Source organism: Pollicipes pollicipes, unplaced genomic scaffold (genome assembly GCF_011947565.3).
Source record: "Pollicipes pollicipes isolate AB1234 unplaced genomic scaffold, Ppol_2.1 Scaffold_4219;HRSCAF=4965_pilon_pilon_pilon, whole genome shotgun sequence".
Classification (NCBI taxonomy): domain Eukaryota; kingdom Metazoa; phylum Arthropoda; class Thecostraca; order Pollicipedomorpha; family Pollicipedidae; genus Pollicipes; species Pollicipes pollicipes.
This window is the reverse complement of record NW_023596448.1, coordinates 15,719,466-15,736,060: the sequence shown is the minus strand read 5'-3', so window position 1 is coordinate 15,736,060 and position 16,595 is coordinate 15,719,466. Positions and strand designations below refer to the sequence as shown.

The window sequence follows — 16,595 nt, the reverse complement described above, 5'->3', positions numbered from 1 at the left end:
ACGGCCGCAGCTTCACACTGGCCAACCTGCCAACCCCGCCGTAATCGCCCGGGCATCTGTTGTTGCAGCATGCCGAAGTACGGCCGTAGCTTCACTCTGGCCAACCCGGCCAACCCCGCCGTAATCGCCCGGCATCTGTTGTTGCAGCGTGCCGACGTACGGCCGTAGCTTCACTCTGGCCAACCCGGCCAACCCCGCCGTGATCGCCCGGACATCTGTTGTTGCAGCATGCCGACGTAAGGCCGTAGCTTCACTCTGGCCAACCCGGCCAACCCCGCCGTAATCGCCCGGGCATCTGTTGTTGCAGCGTGCCGACGTAAGGCCGCAGCTTCACTCTGGCCAACCCGGCCAACCCCGCCGTAATCGCCCGGACATCTGTTGTTGCAGCGTGCCGACGTACGGCCGTAGCTTCATACTGGCCAACCTGCCAACCCCGCCGTAATCGCCCGGACATCTGTTGTTGCAGCATGCCGACGTACGGCCGTAGCTTCACTCTGGCCAACCCGGCCAACCCCGCCGTAAACGCCCCGGCCAGCGGAGGCGGCAACGCCGGCACCTACACCAAGGAGGCCGGCTCCCTGGCCTACTACGAGGTGAGCAGACGAATGCGGCGGAAAGGGGGCGGACTGAAGAGTGCGTCACTGCCTACCGGCAGCATGCGGGGGGGGGGGCAGAGGGACGATGAAGCCGTGAAAACCTTCACACATTTTCTTGGTAGAACTGTTTCAGGCATGAAAACGCATGATTACCACGATTTGTTTTGATTCGATAACCAGATGGCCACACTAATAATTCATTTCATTGCACCCTTACCCCGAAACACTCATCATTGTAAGGATCCCTGCCGACTGGAGATGACTGGGCCGTATGCCACGAATGCGTCACTTTAGTCTGGAAACCACGAAGGAAAAATCCATGCTCTAAAACATGCGCAATCTGTTCGCCTGAAGGCCCTGGGTACTGATTTACTGGACATATGTCACCCAAACACATGTCAAATCATGTGTATGTGCTCAAATCAAAATTATCGTCGACGCATCCCGCAATCGTACAAGCAGTTAGCTTGGCTCTAATACTAACGCCCATAGGCATTGGCCCAGAAAAATGAAAAGGCAAGGGCGTATAATTTTTACTGACTCACGTTCAAGTATCCAGTGTGGGCATGCAATGGATAGCCCCACGTCTCGCGGCTGTCGGCCACCCGCTCTCCACTTCACGGCTGTCGGCCACCCGCTCTCCACCGCACGACTCTCGACCACCCGCTCTCCACCTCACGACTCTCGACCACCCGCTCTCCACCTCACGACTCTCGACCACCCGCTCTCCACCACCGCACGGCTGTCGGCCACCCACTCTCCACCTCACGACTCTCGACCACCCGCTCTCCACCTCACGGCTGTCGGCCACCCACTCTCCACCTCACGACTCTCGACCACCCGCTCTCCACCTCACGCTGTCGGTCGCCCGTTTTCCCGCCGCAGCACTGAACAACCTCTCTCTCGCCTGGCAGCTGTGCGAGATGCTCTACAACGGCGCCCCAGTACACCTGGGACACGGACATGTCCGTGCCGTACCTGGTCGACGGCAACCAGTGGGTCGGCTTCGACGACGAGCGCTCCATTCGCATCAAGATGGACTTCATCAAGGATATGGGCCTGGCAGAGCCATGGTCTGGTCTTTGGACATGGACGACTTCAACGCGGCGGCCTGTAAGGGCGCCAGTACCCGCTGATTTCGGCCATGAGGTGAGGGGAGAACAAGGGGATGGAGCTAAGGAGCAGATGAGGGAGGTACGGCATAAGGTGGAAAAAACGGAGGAGGAGGAGGAGAGGCAAGTGAGAGAGACACGGCATGAATAAACGAAGACAAAAGGAGGAGGAGGAGGAGGGGAGGAGGAGAGGGGCAGGTAAGGGAGGTACGACATGAGGTGAGAGAGAGCGAGAGGGGAGAAGAAGAGGCAGGTGGGGAATGTACGGCATAAGCGAGGAAAAACAGAGGAGAAGGAGGGAGCAAGTGAGAGAACGGTATGAGGTGAGCGAAGAACGAAGAGGAAGAGGAGTCAAAGAGAGAGAGAGAGAGAGAAGAGAGAGAGAGAGAGAGAGAGAGAGAGAGAGAGAGAGAGAGAGAGAGAGAGAGAGAGAGAGAGAGAGAGAGAGAGAGAGAGAGAGGAGAGGAGGAGCAGGAGAGAGAGAGAGAGAGAGAGAGAGAGAGAGAGAGAGAGAGAGAGAGAGAGAGAGGCAAATAGAATAGAGGCGAATAGAAGGCAAAGCTGTTTTTTTGGCCTCTTCAGGTTTGGTGGGCCATAATCATCTGACCCATCAAAGCTGGGGTATCCGAAAAACAGTATGGTGAGAGGACAGGACGACGCAGATGCGTTTGGCGTTGTATAGAAGACGACGGTATTTGTAAGGTGCCGTCGGCGCGCGCCGTGTGATCGGCCATCGTGGTTATGACGGGTAAATGTTATGATACAAATGTTAGACCGAGCGATTACATGAAAATATCAATACCAATATATATATATATATATATATATATATATATATATATATATATATGCGGTCAAATGAGCGATTGCAAGCTAAATGTTACCCGGACAAACGCACATAGCGTGCGTGTTCATTTTTTTGTAGTAGCTTTGTCAAAGCCGCACTTAATTTTAAAATTATAGCGTTTATCTTAAAATGTCTTTACGTTGTTGGCGCAATAATCAAACGCTAAAGACAAAATGCTGAAAAATAGCACAATCCAGCAGCCTTGTCCACAAAATGTGTGAACATTGCAGAGAGGAGCTGCTGGGTATATCACGGTCGGACAAGAAGAAGGACATCGACTGGACTAAGATCTCGCCGTCGAGGGCCCGGCCTGCGATATCTACGGCGCCGATCATCTCCAAACTCAGCACCGCTGACATCATTGCCTGCTGAAGGCGCAGGGTGAGCAGAAGCCTAGTGTGACATGTGCGGTGTCTGGAGAAACCATGTAACAGTAGCGTGTGGTGACGAAATGATGTTGGAAGGAAGTCCCATGGGGATGACAGATGTTTGATGGGGACATTTGAATAAGGCGGGGGGGGGGGGGGGGGGGGTACATGGTGACCTAGTCACCAGCAAGCTCTCTACGTCCAAATGTAAATTAAACGGAGAATCTTCTGATTGATGCATCTAGATGTTTATTCTCGAATTTCGAATTAGTATCAGGCTTGGGTGAAGGCTTAAGTCAAAAGTTGTTATTAAGTCTCAGAGCACAAATACTTACACAGTGAAAAAACGTTCATAGACTTATAGAACAAACTCACTGGCTTGAAATCTACAAGGGTCTTAGATATTACGTGATAAATCAATACTAAGGCAGGATGTCGCTCAGATCACGCAATAACGTCCGTTTAGCCGTCATGCATCTGGCTGCTCCCTTCAATTTACGGGCATATCTAATAAAGCGCTGTCGCTCCAGAAAAAAGTTTTGCATTTGCCTTGGCGCCCTACCAAAACTACTCAGTCTCAGCCACTGGGATTTAACCTAACTCAACTGTGCCGCATGCGTGATTGCTCCGCCCAGCACCCAATCCATTTCTATCTGTTCTGGCCAGTGCCAGTACTGATCCGTTTCAGCTCATGGATGATCTGTCTCTGTCTGCATCTGGCCCACTCTTGTCTGTGTCTGACCTCTGTTCCGGTCCGTGTCTGACCTGCCACGTCCGTGTCCGCCTCGTAGGCATTACCCCGGACGCCAAGACGGTCCAGAAGCTGGGTCAGATCTCGCTGACCTCGGCCGGCGGCGGCACCGGCACCAGCGGCAACGCCATCATCGACCGCTTCGACGACAACCGTGAGTACAACGCGTGGCCGGTGCGCCCCGGCTGCGTATGACGTACTAATGGGCTTTTGGCTGGCTCTGACGGCTAAAACAGCTGGATCTCTGCATGATACGCTAATCGGCTTCTGGCTAGATTTGCCGGCTTACCACGCACTGGGCTTGGGGGAATGCGATAGGGGGGGGGGGGGGGGGGGGCAGGGCGCAGCCGCAAACGTCCGTCTAACTAACCATTATCCCCGCTTTACGCCGCTTGACAAGGGCTTGGCTGAACATTGCAGCTGGGGCGGTGAGCGCGTCATTCCAGCCTCAGGCAGCGGCGGGAGACGGGACGACAGAGGCCTCCGCGCCGGCCCCCGCGCGCAGGAACGTACCGGCATCACCAGTCGCCGGAGAGCGGAAAACGCCCGTAACGCCGGGCACCACGACATCGCGAGAGCCGGCGACCTTGATGGGACACGAGGCGGCAGCGTACCCACGGCGGGCGCAAGGAACGTTGACAATCCGGACGAGGATCGCGCGACCTCGGCCGAGCATAGTGCCGACATCTGTTGACGGCCTTCTGAACCTCCGCACTTGGCCAGCGGCTATCGGGGACTCGGACACGCCGCCACAGTACAGGGACAATCCATTCCTCAAGCAGATGGCGCATGTGGCGCCAGCTGTAGATGGCAGCCCGATGGTGACGGAGCCGAAGCAGCTGGATATGCCGGCGATGCAGGACGAGAAGCTTACGCCCACGCCGAAGCCGACGCCCTTGTATTATGGGAGTAATCCATTCTTGGAATCAGGGATCCCGCCACGCTCTGGCGCCAGACGACCCCGAGGAAGACAAACCAGGGACGAATAACAGCAGCCAGGCGGCAAAACAAGGCAAGACGCTCCAGGAGACTGTCATGTTGCGTCTTTTTACGTTTTACGAATTGTGTTAGACTAGCTGCTCGTTTGGTTCAAGCGGAGATTATCATGCCCGCCAATGTTCGCAAAAAGACCTCGTTCGCTCCTGTAGTCTAGTCGTTATCGTAGTTACCATGTCGTATTCTGTTTTCTGTTGCGAATGCATCACAATGTGCAGGATATGGTTTTGCAGCTGCTGCTTAGTGGTCTCCGGAGAAAATAGCGACATAATTGTTTGTTTGGCCTTCACCACTGCAAGCCACCGCACTTTATTTGGAAACTAGGAAAAACAAATGCTCACATTGATAAGATAGGAACCATTATGATGTCCAGTGAAGGCCAGTCAACAATCTCTTCATTAGCATGTTTGTTTATTATATTATGGTGTGAGTGATGTGTTGTAGTCAAAACATTATGCGGAATAAAGCTGAAGGAGCCGATTTAGGCGTGAAGTAGCAGCTTAGATAATTTTCGGTGTTTAATTAGAGGTAGTACTGTGTCCGATGTTCTGTGCTTAGAATGGCTCGGTGTGAAAAGAGTTTAACCCAAATTTGTACCCTGGGATGAGCCCAAAACCTAAAGAACTCAATCACAGTGTAAAGCAGGACACTGGGGCATCCTAGTTCGTCCAGGGAGAAACATCGGTCATGTCGGGAAATGAAACGCAAGAGGAGATGTCTCGGGATATTGGCGGATACAACAGCCACGCTCGCTGAAAGACACCGGCTTAGTTGATGGCCATTGGCGTTGACCTCGAGAGGGGAGCTTCTGACCTCGATCACGAAGCTCATCAATCCTGGAGCAGGCCTTTGGGAAACAAACACGAGGGCGGAGCGTCCGTCGCACGCCTCGACTGCTCTCGATCTGAAGTCGTGCAGACAGCCGTGCAGACCCACAGACACATGCCCGAACCATGCGGAGGCATGCCTGGTTGATTCACGGTTTCGCATCGGTAGTCGAACGAAGTACTGCGGCCAGCGCGGCATCTGTAACCTTTCACCACTGCAGCCGTGCTAAGATTATACTGCATGCTTCACTGCACCTGTTGGTATAAAGTATAAAACAACTGCGGCGTATTCGTCACTCCCTGCGCAAAAAAGCCTGAGGGGACGAAACGCAGTTAAACTATAGTCATGAATCAATGCTGTACTATCTATGATATAGTGCATACACTTCGTGTTGGTTACGACTCGCTGCCTATCGCTGCTGCCTTGTGCCTCATGCTCGTAATTGCTGTTGCTTTTTGCCCCATGCTTGTTATTCATAACGGCGATGCTATAGATGTACCACGGCACCACGGCTGGATCTGCTGTTCCTTCTGTAAAATATGCCATCAGGCGGTTTTCAGGCAACTAAAACCATGCACCACACAGCTGACCGACTAAGGCTACATGTTTTAATGTATTATGAATACGTAATGCATAACTGGTCACTATGATGCTCTGCCTGAACCTACTTTTTTGCATGCCTGCTTTTCTTTTCATACATGCACCGTTCCACATTCCCCAGCAATACCCTTGCTGTAGGCCCTGTGCGCATATCGCAAGTCAAGCTTTTGCTGCTGCATGTGGGTGACTTCACCTCATGCCACTCTCTATCTACTGACGTTGTCCTTAACAGATAATTAGCTCCCGCAAAGTCTTGCCGAGCACGGCCGCCAACGTCGAGGCCGCCGATCTGACCTTAATTCGACCTTGGCCGGCAGTGTCGGCGCCGAAGGTCTTCTGCTACGTGTCGAGCTGGGCGCGCGACCGGCCTGGCCGCGGCCGGTTCTCGCCGGCAGACCTGGACCCTGCCCTCTGCACGCACGTGGTCTGGGCCTTCGGGTCGATCCGCCAGGGCAAGATCGAGCTGCCGTCGCCGGACCAGGACTCCAGGGACGAGGACAGCGACTACCAGCAGCTGCTGCGCCTGCGGGACGCCAAACAACAAGCTCAAGGTGCCGGGCTGGCTTTCGGTGGCCGCGGCCGGTGTTCGGTGAACGCTACTTTGGCAGACCTGAACGGTCTTGCACCAGTAGTCTGATTTACAAACGGGCCATCGAGGCATCAGAATGCGATCTGGAGTTTAGAAAGGTTCACGAATACCCCAAAATAAGGGTTTTTATAGCGATGAAGTTGGCCCCATCGGCCGAAGGACCCCTTGGCCGAAAGAACCCCTCGGCCTTAAGGCCCCCCCCCCCCCCGTGCCCAGACTTTGACACGTCCTGTGCGCAGCCTCGACTACCCCCTGCCTTACACAGTGCGGTCAATAGCGTTGTATACCAGGAGACGGGCGAGGTGGTTGAGATAATTTGGCTAAATTTGAGGCAAAAACATGGAATGCTGTCATGTCCATTGCTTTTGAAGCGTGTTGGTTTCATTGCCGTGTACTCCCGAGAGACAGCGGAATTATGGGGAGGGATGTTCAGAGAATCTCATCCACAACAGCTGTTAAAAATTCACAAAAGGTCCAGGGACATGGTCCGAATATCATCGATGCATGGTGCGCTTTTGATGGGCCCAACTCGGGGTTTAATAATGTTACACGCGATGCAGAGTAGGGTATGACGTTTTCATTGAATACGAGCGTAGGACTATGACTTCAGTGTCACGGGCTCCCCCTATGTCGACCTCCACGAGGACCAAGTGCGTTTAGGTGCCTGCTCTTTCCCAAACCATGACGTCTCTGCCCGCTCACACCCTCCGTCGAGCAGGCACGTCACGATCTTCTCCCCCGTCTCCGGCCATTGTCCCAGCACACGTCTCTACGGGCTGGACCACGGCTCAGGGCCGGCTCGGACGGCACTGAGCGGAGGTGGCCAGTGCATTGAAACCGTATGCCGAGGTGCCGACCCGATGGTGACGCAGCAGCCTCCCCGCCTCAGATTTTGTTGGCGTTGGGCGGATGGTCTGCCGGACCTGAGCCCTTCCAGGAGCTCACTTCCAGCGACTACAAGATGAACAACTTCGTGTACGATACCGTCGACTTCATTCGCAAGAAGAAGCTGGACGGCATTGACGTGGACTGGGAGTACCCCAGGTGAGTCAGCGTTCTGCGCTCCGCAGCTCCAGCTCCTGCCGACTTTAGTCCATGTGCTTTGCTCCGATAAACGCAGCTGTCTCCGGTCAACTTCACTGGCCGCCACGAGATCAAATCTGAAGATTTATTAGTTCAAATAAGGTCATCACACTAGACCTTCAGTCATGGTGCCGGAAACGGGAGCTTCGTTTCTGTCAAATAGAGTTGTATCTTAGATAACTATCGCACTGCAGCCATTATTCCCGTCTGCCTTTGTCAGCGTGGGATGCTGGATAACGTAAAACCGTTTATCTTAACCTTAGCCCGGCCACCAATCGGAAGTGATTCTTTTATCCAGCTCTCCACCTCCTAGCATCTCTACTCTAGCTCTCTACCTCCTATCTCACTTGCCTCTAGCTCTCTATCTCCTAGTTTCTCTACATTCCTAAAGCCCTGATCCAGCTGCCAAGTCATTCAAAGTGCGTCAAGAAATAAAAAGAAAGAGCATTCATCAGCCAGGCCTAGCCAGCCATTCGAAAGGAGCTTTCATCGCCCACAGCCGCCAACAAGCGGCCGCACGTGGCGCTGCCTGCCTGCCTGAGTGAACCTGCCCCCTCCGCATCCGGGCCCTGAGAACAGGACCTCAACAGTCATCTCTGTTACAGGCGGCTCCAACGGACCGGCTCGGCCTACAGCAAGCTGATTTCGCGGAGTTCAAGCTGGCTTTCGAGGGCGAGGCGGCCTCGAGCCAGAAATCGCGTCTGCTGCTGACAGCGCTCTGCCGGACAGTGCCGAAGCCATCTATTCCGGGTACGTTGGCGCAGGAGGGTACCGAGGGGTGGCAAGCGAGGGTCCATGATTACCCTGGCTGCAGAATAGGGGCATGCCCAGGGACGTCTACAGGTGGTGTGGTGTGAGTAGGTGCTATATATCCCGGGGAGGTCAGTGCATAGATGTACTGAGAGCTCCAAAATTGAAGGGTGTGGTAGCGTTTCCAGGGCTTCCGGGCTGATGTCATAACGGTACAAACAACGAATCGCACCAAGTTATTTCTCCGAACAAGGCGGCCTCGGCTGGTTTCAATCCCGTCCAGTATGTGTTTACCCGAATTATCGGTTTCAGAATGAGGTGTCTCGCGGCTGAATCCAAGTCAATTCAGTCAGCTCGATGAAAGCTCGATTTGTGAGGAATACACCGTATCCCTCAATCTCTCAAATGTTCTTGGCACGATTACATATGATTTTGTGTCAATTTACCTTTCACGGATTCATTTCTTCATGTTTACCTATGCGTGCTTGTCGACGTCGCGTATACCAGACTAGAAGATGCGTGCACTAGAAACCCCTACGCAGCATGTTTATTGTATTTCTGTTTTTCTAAGTTACGACGTTCCGGAGATCGCCAAGCACCTCGACTTCATGAACATCATGACGTACGACTTCCACCACCAACTGGGACAGCGTGGTGGGACATAACGCTCGCTCTACCCACTGGAGACAGCCTCTAGAGACGAGTCCAAAATGAGTGTGGTGAGTGTTCGATCGACACGTGGGAATCACGTATTCCTCGCGCATGTTAAGGCTGGTCGTGATTGTTCACTCGCGCGTGTGGCTACCACGGACATCGTGACATCGGACATCGTGCTCCCGGACATCATGCTCCCGGACATCGTGCTCCCGGACATCGTGCTCCCGGACATCGTGCTCCCGGACATCGTGCTCCGGACATCGCGCTCCGTCCTCGGAGTGCCCTTATCGTTCTTCTCTTCTCGGACATTCGAGCTGAAACCGAAGCGAGACATTGGCATGCATTGGCTGGCTGACATGGCCACCGATTTGGTGCACCACGTTTCCCATTGGCTGGCTGACATGGCCACCGACTTGGTGCACCACGTTTCCCATTGCGCTAACAGCACTTGCCTTCAGAATTCCTCACCAATAATGTATGCAGACGTAATAACATGACACGTTCACTACCAAAGCTCGTAAATTATTTCTGGTGATCTAAGATGGGAGCGTTGTTTTCGGAAGAAACTCAAGAGATGTTGCATTGACTTTGCCCATGATAGAACATCCAGTGATCGTGAACCTAGCCGCAGAGGTTCTCGGAATGACGACCTGCCCGAAATGGAATGTTCATATCGGAACGTCAAATGACTATTGATCATCATCTGATCATAATCTATCAGTAGTGCACAGTTGTAAAATAAATGCCTCAGATAAATTTCAAATATTCCAACCCTATCTTCACCGATAGACGCAAGCTTTCGTCATGTAGATAGACCACGAAGGGCACAAACACACCATGCCGCAAAATATGTTCCCTTGAACCCAAATTTGTCTTATGACTGTTAACTTCGCCGAGGGTTTGCATTTGATTGATGCATACTATGACGCAATTCTCATTCGCTGAAAATCTCAACATCAAAATTTGGCTTCCTCAAAGTGGCATGAGATTCGACGATACTCTGACAGGTGCTGACGAAATGCTACCACCTGCGTTCGTAAACTCAGCAGCGCCAACTGCTTCACATGCTCCACAGAACCCATTCGCCCATTCACCCCCTCCCCCCCCCCCTCCCTCGACGTGGCCTCGGCTAACCTCGCCTGACGTCACCAGGACTACGCGGCGCGGGAGTGGGTGAAGGAGGGCGCGATGCCGGAGAAGATGCTGATCGGCATGCCGACGTACGGTCGCACGTACACGCTCAACAACAGCGTCGAGTACGACATCGGCCGCCCCTGTCATGGATGGCGGCAAGCCGGCCCGGTTCACGCGCGAGACCGGCTTTGCCAGCTACTATGAGGTGCGTGGGGAGAAGATCGGGCGGTTTTAAGTCACGGTCACACGAGAGGAAGGCCTCGCCAGCTACTATGAGGTGCGTGGGGAGAAGATCGGGCGGTTTTAAGTCACGGTCACACGAGAGGAAGGCCTCGCCAGCTACCGTGAGGTGCGTGGGGAGAAGATCGGGCGGTTTTTTAAGTCACGGTCACACGAGAGGAAGGCCTCGCCAGCTACCGTGAGGTGCGTGGGGAGAAGATCGGGCGGTTTTAAGTCACGGTCACACGAGAGGAAGCCCTCACCACCTACTACGAGGTGCGTGGGGAGAAGATAGGGTGGTTCTAAGTAACGGTGACACGAGAGGAAGCCTCCGCCAACTACTATGAATTGCGGTTAGAGACGTCCTTGGGTCCGCAGCAGTGTTTTGGGCAATGATCGCATGCGAGATGACTGCTGGCTGCCGTGAAGTGCGTGCTAGAAGCGTCCCTTGGCAGAGATTCTACGGAGCTGGTCTGTAACGGAGAAGTCCTCCAACTAAATCACATCAGCTTTCGCACCTAATTGTGTTCAGGCAGAGCCATTGGTTACGTCTCTAGTGATCATCGATATTATAGCCGATCGCAGGATATTGACCTAAGTTTTGAAGAATATTAAGGTGCTTTTAACACGCCCCCGGGTGGCTGCCTTAATATCTTTCGTTAGAGTGGGGATCAATGTGACCTCCTGAGGTCTGAAAACGTGATAGCTAGAAACATGTAATTCACGCAGTAGACTGATCTGCATCTAAATTCCTGTACCTGTAGTTATGACATTGGGGGGTCAAATAAGGTATGTTCATAAAGATATAATGTTGGCGTGGGTAATTTTAGATAGATGATTTAATCTGGCCTTTGAAAAGTCCATGAAAAATGTTTGTTGCGGTCCCTGTCATTAATTAACTCGGAATAAACACCAGAAACTGCCCCATAAAACTGAGCTCTCGAGTAAAAAGGCAGGTTAGTTTTGGGCTGGTTCTGATCTTCATATCTGACCCTAGGTCACTTGGATTGGTTGTAGCTCTAAATTTAATTGGTTTATTGCCTAAAAAGTTATATCAGATATGCATGACTTCGCCTAGCACTCCCTTGTTGCATCACATTGAACGTTTCCCTATAAATGCCCTTCGCTGAAAGCCATAGTCTGTCTTTGACCTGTCATTGGTCAGCGATCTTACAAGGGACTTCTCATTTTTACCTAAAAAACGCCATTTAGTTATCTACAGATATGCAAAATTTAGCGTGGCTCCGCCACGCTTTTCGGAAATCGTTTTGAAAAAACCCTCGGGAATGTCAATTGTTCTGGAAAAACCTTTGGGGAGGGTCAATTTACCCACCCACCCACCCCTAAGACCCGAGCGTGTGTAAAGGTTGCGGGAACGAAAATTGGAAAGCAAAGTTGCATGTTATTGGGAATGGTAAAACGACAGTTAGTCTGTACTTATTGATTATGTAGCGGACTGAGCATGACAACAATGTCATTGTTTTGTCATTGTCGTAGAATGCTTGTGCATGCTAGCGCAAGATGTGACCTATCATTGATTGTGCTGACTCAACTGGTCTGACTCGATTGGTCTGACTCGATTGATCTGTCTTGATTAGACCGACTTGATTGGTCTCACTCGATGAGACTGACTCGATTGGTTTTGTTCAATAAGCCCTGACTGGTATGGTGATGGACTCACTTAAATCATATTTGTAACGATCTGACCCGACTAACGTGCTGAGCACCGGACCACACCAGACTGACACAATAACGACCTGGCCTGACCTGAGCTGGCCTCACCTGATCGGATCGGAGCTAACCCGACCCGTCCGTCCGCCAGGTGTGCGATTTCCTCGAGCGCGAGAACACCACCCTCATCTGGGACAACGAACAGATCGTGCCGTTCGCCATCAACGGCGACCAGTGGGTCGGGTTCGACGACGAGCGCTCCCTCACGGCCAAGGTCGGTGGGCCGACGGTGGCCGCCCGCGGACACGGTCACAGTCTGGGGTCACGGTCAAGCGTGGCAGTGGATAACCGGCCAGCGACTGCAGTCGACAAAGTTTTTATTTTGATTGCCCTTTATTAATCTTCCTTTTTATTTTGGACGTATGAGAACAGTTAGTTGAGTAGTGCCAATTTAACCAAGAGCTGGTCATGTGCCTGCTACGCCACACCTTGCGACTCCGTGACTGATTGAGCCCCTCTGACCCGGTGACCCGGTGACCCCAGGTCGAGTGGCTGCGTGACCTAGGCTTCGGGGGCGTGATGGTGTGGGCTGCCGATCTGGACGACTTCCGCGGCGCCTGCGGCAACGGACCGTATCCGCTTGTCAACGCCATGCAGGACGCACTGCAGGGCTACCGCGTCGAGTACACGTACGACGGTGGCGCCGCCTTCAAGCCAGGCAAAAAGGCCGACCGTGAGTTATCAGACCGATCGGCAGAGCGTACGGCACAGCGTGAGCAGAGACGGGGATTTTTTGCGCCCCAGCGCAGGAACGGTACGAGGTAGAATAGTGAGAGCCACTGCGAGTGCTTCAGTATGTTAGCGTTATAGCAGTTGGGACATCCACATTAGGATGGTGCAGTTTGTTTCAGCAAATTTTAGTGGTGACAAAATATGAATATTTCGGTATTGGCTCACCCGAAAGGATCGGTGGGCATTGTAAGTTGAAAAAGCGTCGTTTGACTAGTGAAGTTCTTAGGTTTCATGCGACAGTTGGTATTGGCTCACCCGAAAGGGTCGGTGGGCATTGCCAATTGAAAAAGCGTCGTTTGACCAGTGAAGCTCTCAGGTTTCATGCAACAGTTCCCAACGCTCTGGATCGCTGCGCTGACGTTTCGCAGCCTGCAATCTTCTTGTGTTGTTCACGTCTTGTCTGGAGGTTAACTCCGCGCTGATTGGTCACGTCTGTGCCGCCCGGTGAGGCAAGCTGTATTTCCAAGCCTGCTATGCAGGGCATCAGCGTGATAACGTTATCCTCCCATGATGTCACATGTCGTTCATTTTGCAACCACTCATGCTTTCAGACAGAAGGTCCCATCATAATGCATGACTGCCGTCACTCCATGCAAATGTCCCGGTCGCCTCTTACGCAATCCCCGCCCGCAGCCAACGAAGTCGTGTGTGACAATGCGGACGGCGAGGTGACCTTCCACCGGGACGCGCTCGACTGCAAGCACTACTACCTGTGCCAGGGCTCGGTGCGCCACCACATGCCCTGCCCCAGCGACCTGGTCTTCAACGAGGAGCAGTCAGGTGTGCGACTGGGCGGAGAACGTCGAGGCCTGCTGGGCCTTCACGGTTCCGCCGCCGGCAGTGTAGCCGCCGCTGCTGCCACCTGTGGAGCGACGCGAACACTGGTGGTTGCAGCGCTGGTCGTGCGAAGCGCTGCTGGTGACGCGCTGTCACGAGGCGGAGACCGTGGAGAGATTCGGGTCCCCGACGAAGGACGGAGGCATTCCGGGGGCGCAGGCTGCCTGTGGTTTTTGCCAGTGATATCTGCCGCGAGAAATGCCAAAAGTGAAAAGAAGCGTGCCTGTTCTTGATCCTGTTCAAATATATCGTACGTAGATGGCAGGACAATGGCATGCCAGGCGCGTTCTCCGAGTTGTGGACGTTCGATTGTCAAACATTTCACATTGTCTCTTTATGCAAAGCACATAAAATATGTATCAACCGAATAAGTCGACTTACCAGCCTGGTTTTCCATGCATGCTGCAAATACTTGGTTCCTGCACCTGGTTTCCATGGAACATCTCATGCATTTTCTAGAGCCTCTTTCGGTATCGGACCATTCTGAGCGTAGAAACACCCACCAGATCGTGTGAAGTTAGTGTTGTCTCAAACAGCATAAGCATATGCGGTAGGGATGATGACTGACTAGAGTTAAGAGCCATATTGGGATACGTCACTGCTTCCTCGCAAGCCCGGTGATAGATACCCCTCTTCCCTTCTCTCCCACCCACCCACCCCCCCCCCCTGCCCACTATATAAGTGCTAATCCCACGAAGCAAACGCACAGACCTTTAGAGGGAAAGTATTAGTGTTTGAGTGTGTGATTCGTAAGCGATTGGGGGCTGGTTCCATACATTAATTCGAAACGTGAGACATTAGAAAAGCATGCGATTGACATCATTCGCTTCCCCGCATTGTTTTTCCCGTTAAGCTCATGCGCCCGCTGAATTAAACCCGAGGCGTAGCTCGTTGTACATAGAGCCGACCAATGCGAACCCAGAGCGCGTCTATTTATGCACACGAGCGACAGAGGCGGGCCGATGGAGAACGCCTGGTCACAGTGGCGCTCTAGTGATGTGTGTCTCTGTCCGTGTGTGAGTGCAAGTGTTCTTGTCGGAGGGCGCGAGTCGGTCGATACGCCAGGTCAATACAGTGCGATCAGGTACTCAGATGTCTTAGCGAACGATTGGCCGATCAGCGCCTCGGATGGAGAGAGCAGAAGAGAGATGAAGACGGTGTCTCGCGTGGGGAGAGGCGGAGGAACAGTGACGATAGCGTCTGGGTTGGGGAGAGGCAGGGGAGTGATGAAGGCGGTGTCTGGGTTGGGGAGAGGCAGGGGAGTGGTGAGGGCCGGTGTCCGGGGTGACAGAGGCAGAGACTGAGTGAAGATGGTGTCTCGCGTGGGGAGAGGCAGAGGGGCGGCTGAAGACGATGTCTGGGACGTGTGGAGGCAGAGGAGCAGTGACGGCGGTGTCCGGGGTGGCAGAGGCAGAGGAGTGGTGACGGCGGTGTCCGGGGTGGCAGAGGCAGAGGGAGTGGTGACGGCGGTGTCCGGGATGGCAGAGGCAGAGGAGTGCTGACGGTGGTGTCCGGGGTGGCAGAGGCAGAGGAGTGGTGACGGCGGTGTCCGGGGTGGGGCAGAGGCAAGGGAGCAGTGGTCGACGGGGATGTCCGGGTGGGCAGAGGCAAGGGGAGCAGGCGGAGACGGAGTCCTGGGGTGGCAGGAGGCAGGGGAGCGGCGGAGACGGAGTCTGGGGTGGCAGAGGCAGGGAAGCGGCGGAGACGGAGTCTGGGTGGCGGAGGCAGGGGAGCGGCGGAGACGGTGCACAGTGTCAGCTTAACATTCACTGATGAGTTAAGGTGATTTATTTCAAAGAATTGCATGTACATGATTGGCGTATGTGGTTTTAGGACAAAAGCCAGCGCCGGGAGCATTGTTGCATGCACCTGAATCCATTCAGCTGCTTAATTCCAACGGATTAAACAGCCTTCCTCCACCCGGCTTAGGCGAACAGAACCACACATCAGTATTGCATCACTTAGCTCTCCCAGCCGCCCATGTCGCATCACGCTGATCGCGAATTACATAAGCAGCTAGGTGCCAACGCAGAGCTCGGTTCGAGCCGCGAATCTCGCCCCCGGGTTAGCCCTTCATGCCAGGCGATCGCTCCGATCGAAGAGCGGGAGTCCAAATGCCACGGAGTGATCGCTCCGATCGAAGTGCGGGAGTCCACACGGAGCGATCGCTCCGGGAGCGATCGCTCCGACCGAAGCGCGGGAGTCCAAACGCCACGGAACGATCGCTCTGACCGAAGCGCGAGAGTCCAAACGCCACGGACATTGGCAGGTCACGGCACCGTACTGACAAACGCAAAATGGCTTAAGTCAGAGGGAGCGCCGATGCTTGAGCACTTCTCGGAAGAAAACGAAGGGACTTGCCTGACAATCATTCCGACACTTGGTTTGTCTCATGGTCCACGCCCCTGGATACCACAGCTCTCCGCCCAAGAAGAATGTTTGTGTGCGGTGTGGGTTTATGGGCTGCAAGTCCTGCTCCACGTCCATGAACATCAAAAGGCTATCAAAAAGAAGGTAACTATAACACTTACCGCATCGTCAAAAACAGGACGATAGCTCTAGTCTTGTTCCTGGCGATATTGCTTTGTCAGGCTTGGCTGAGGGGCGAAAGCTGACTAACAGAAATATCTAGCATGAACTTCGAAGTTTTGCCATATTCGATGGCCCAGTTGGTTAGAGCGCCTGCCTTCCCATCCACCCGCCCGTGGCAGGGTAGCTTGGAGTCGCTTCAGGCGGCCACTTTTGGTCTTGACAGGAATGATCTG

The 16,595-nt window shown here is 53.6% G+C and overlaps 1 long non-coding RNA gene and 1 pseudogene across 1 annotated transcript; both read left to right on the top strand.

The window, feature by feature from the left end:
* Nucleotides 1-437: 437 nt before the first annotated feature.
* Nucleotides 438-14,872, top strand: LOC119094926 (chitotriosidase-1-like; annotated as a pseudogene).
* Nucleotides 2,920-6,629, top strand: LOC119095382 (uncharacterized). The gene is made up of 3 exons (XR_005093871.1): nucleotides 2,920-2,936; nucleotides 3,715-3,828; nucleotides 6,416-6,629. It is a non-coding gene; the product is annotated as an uncharacterized LOC119095382 (long non-coding RNA).
* Nucleotides 14,873-16,595: the final 1,723 nt, after the last annotated feature.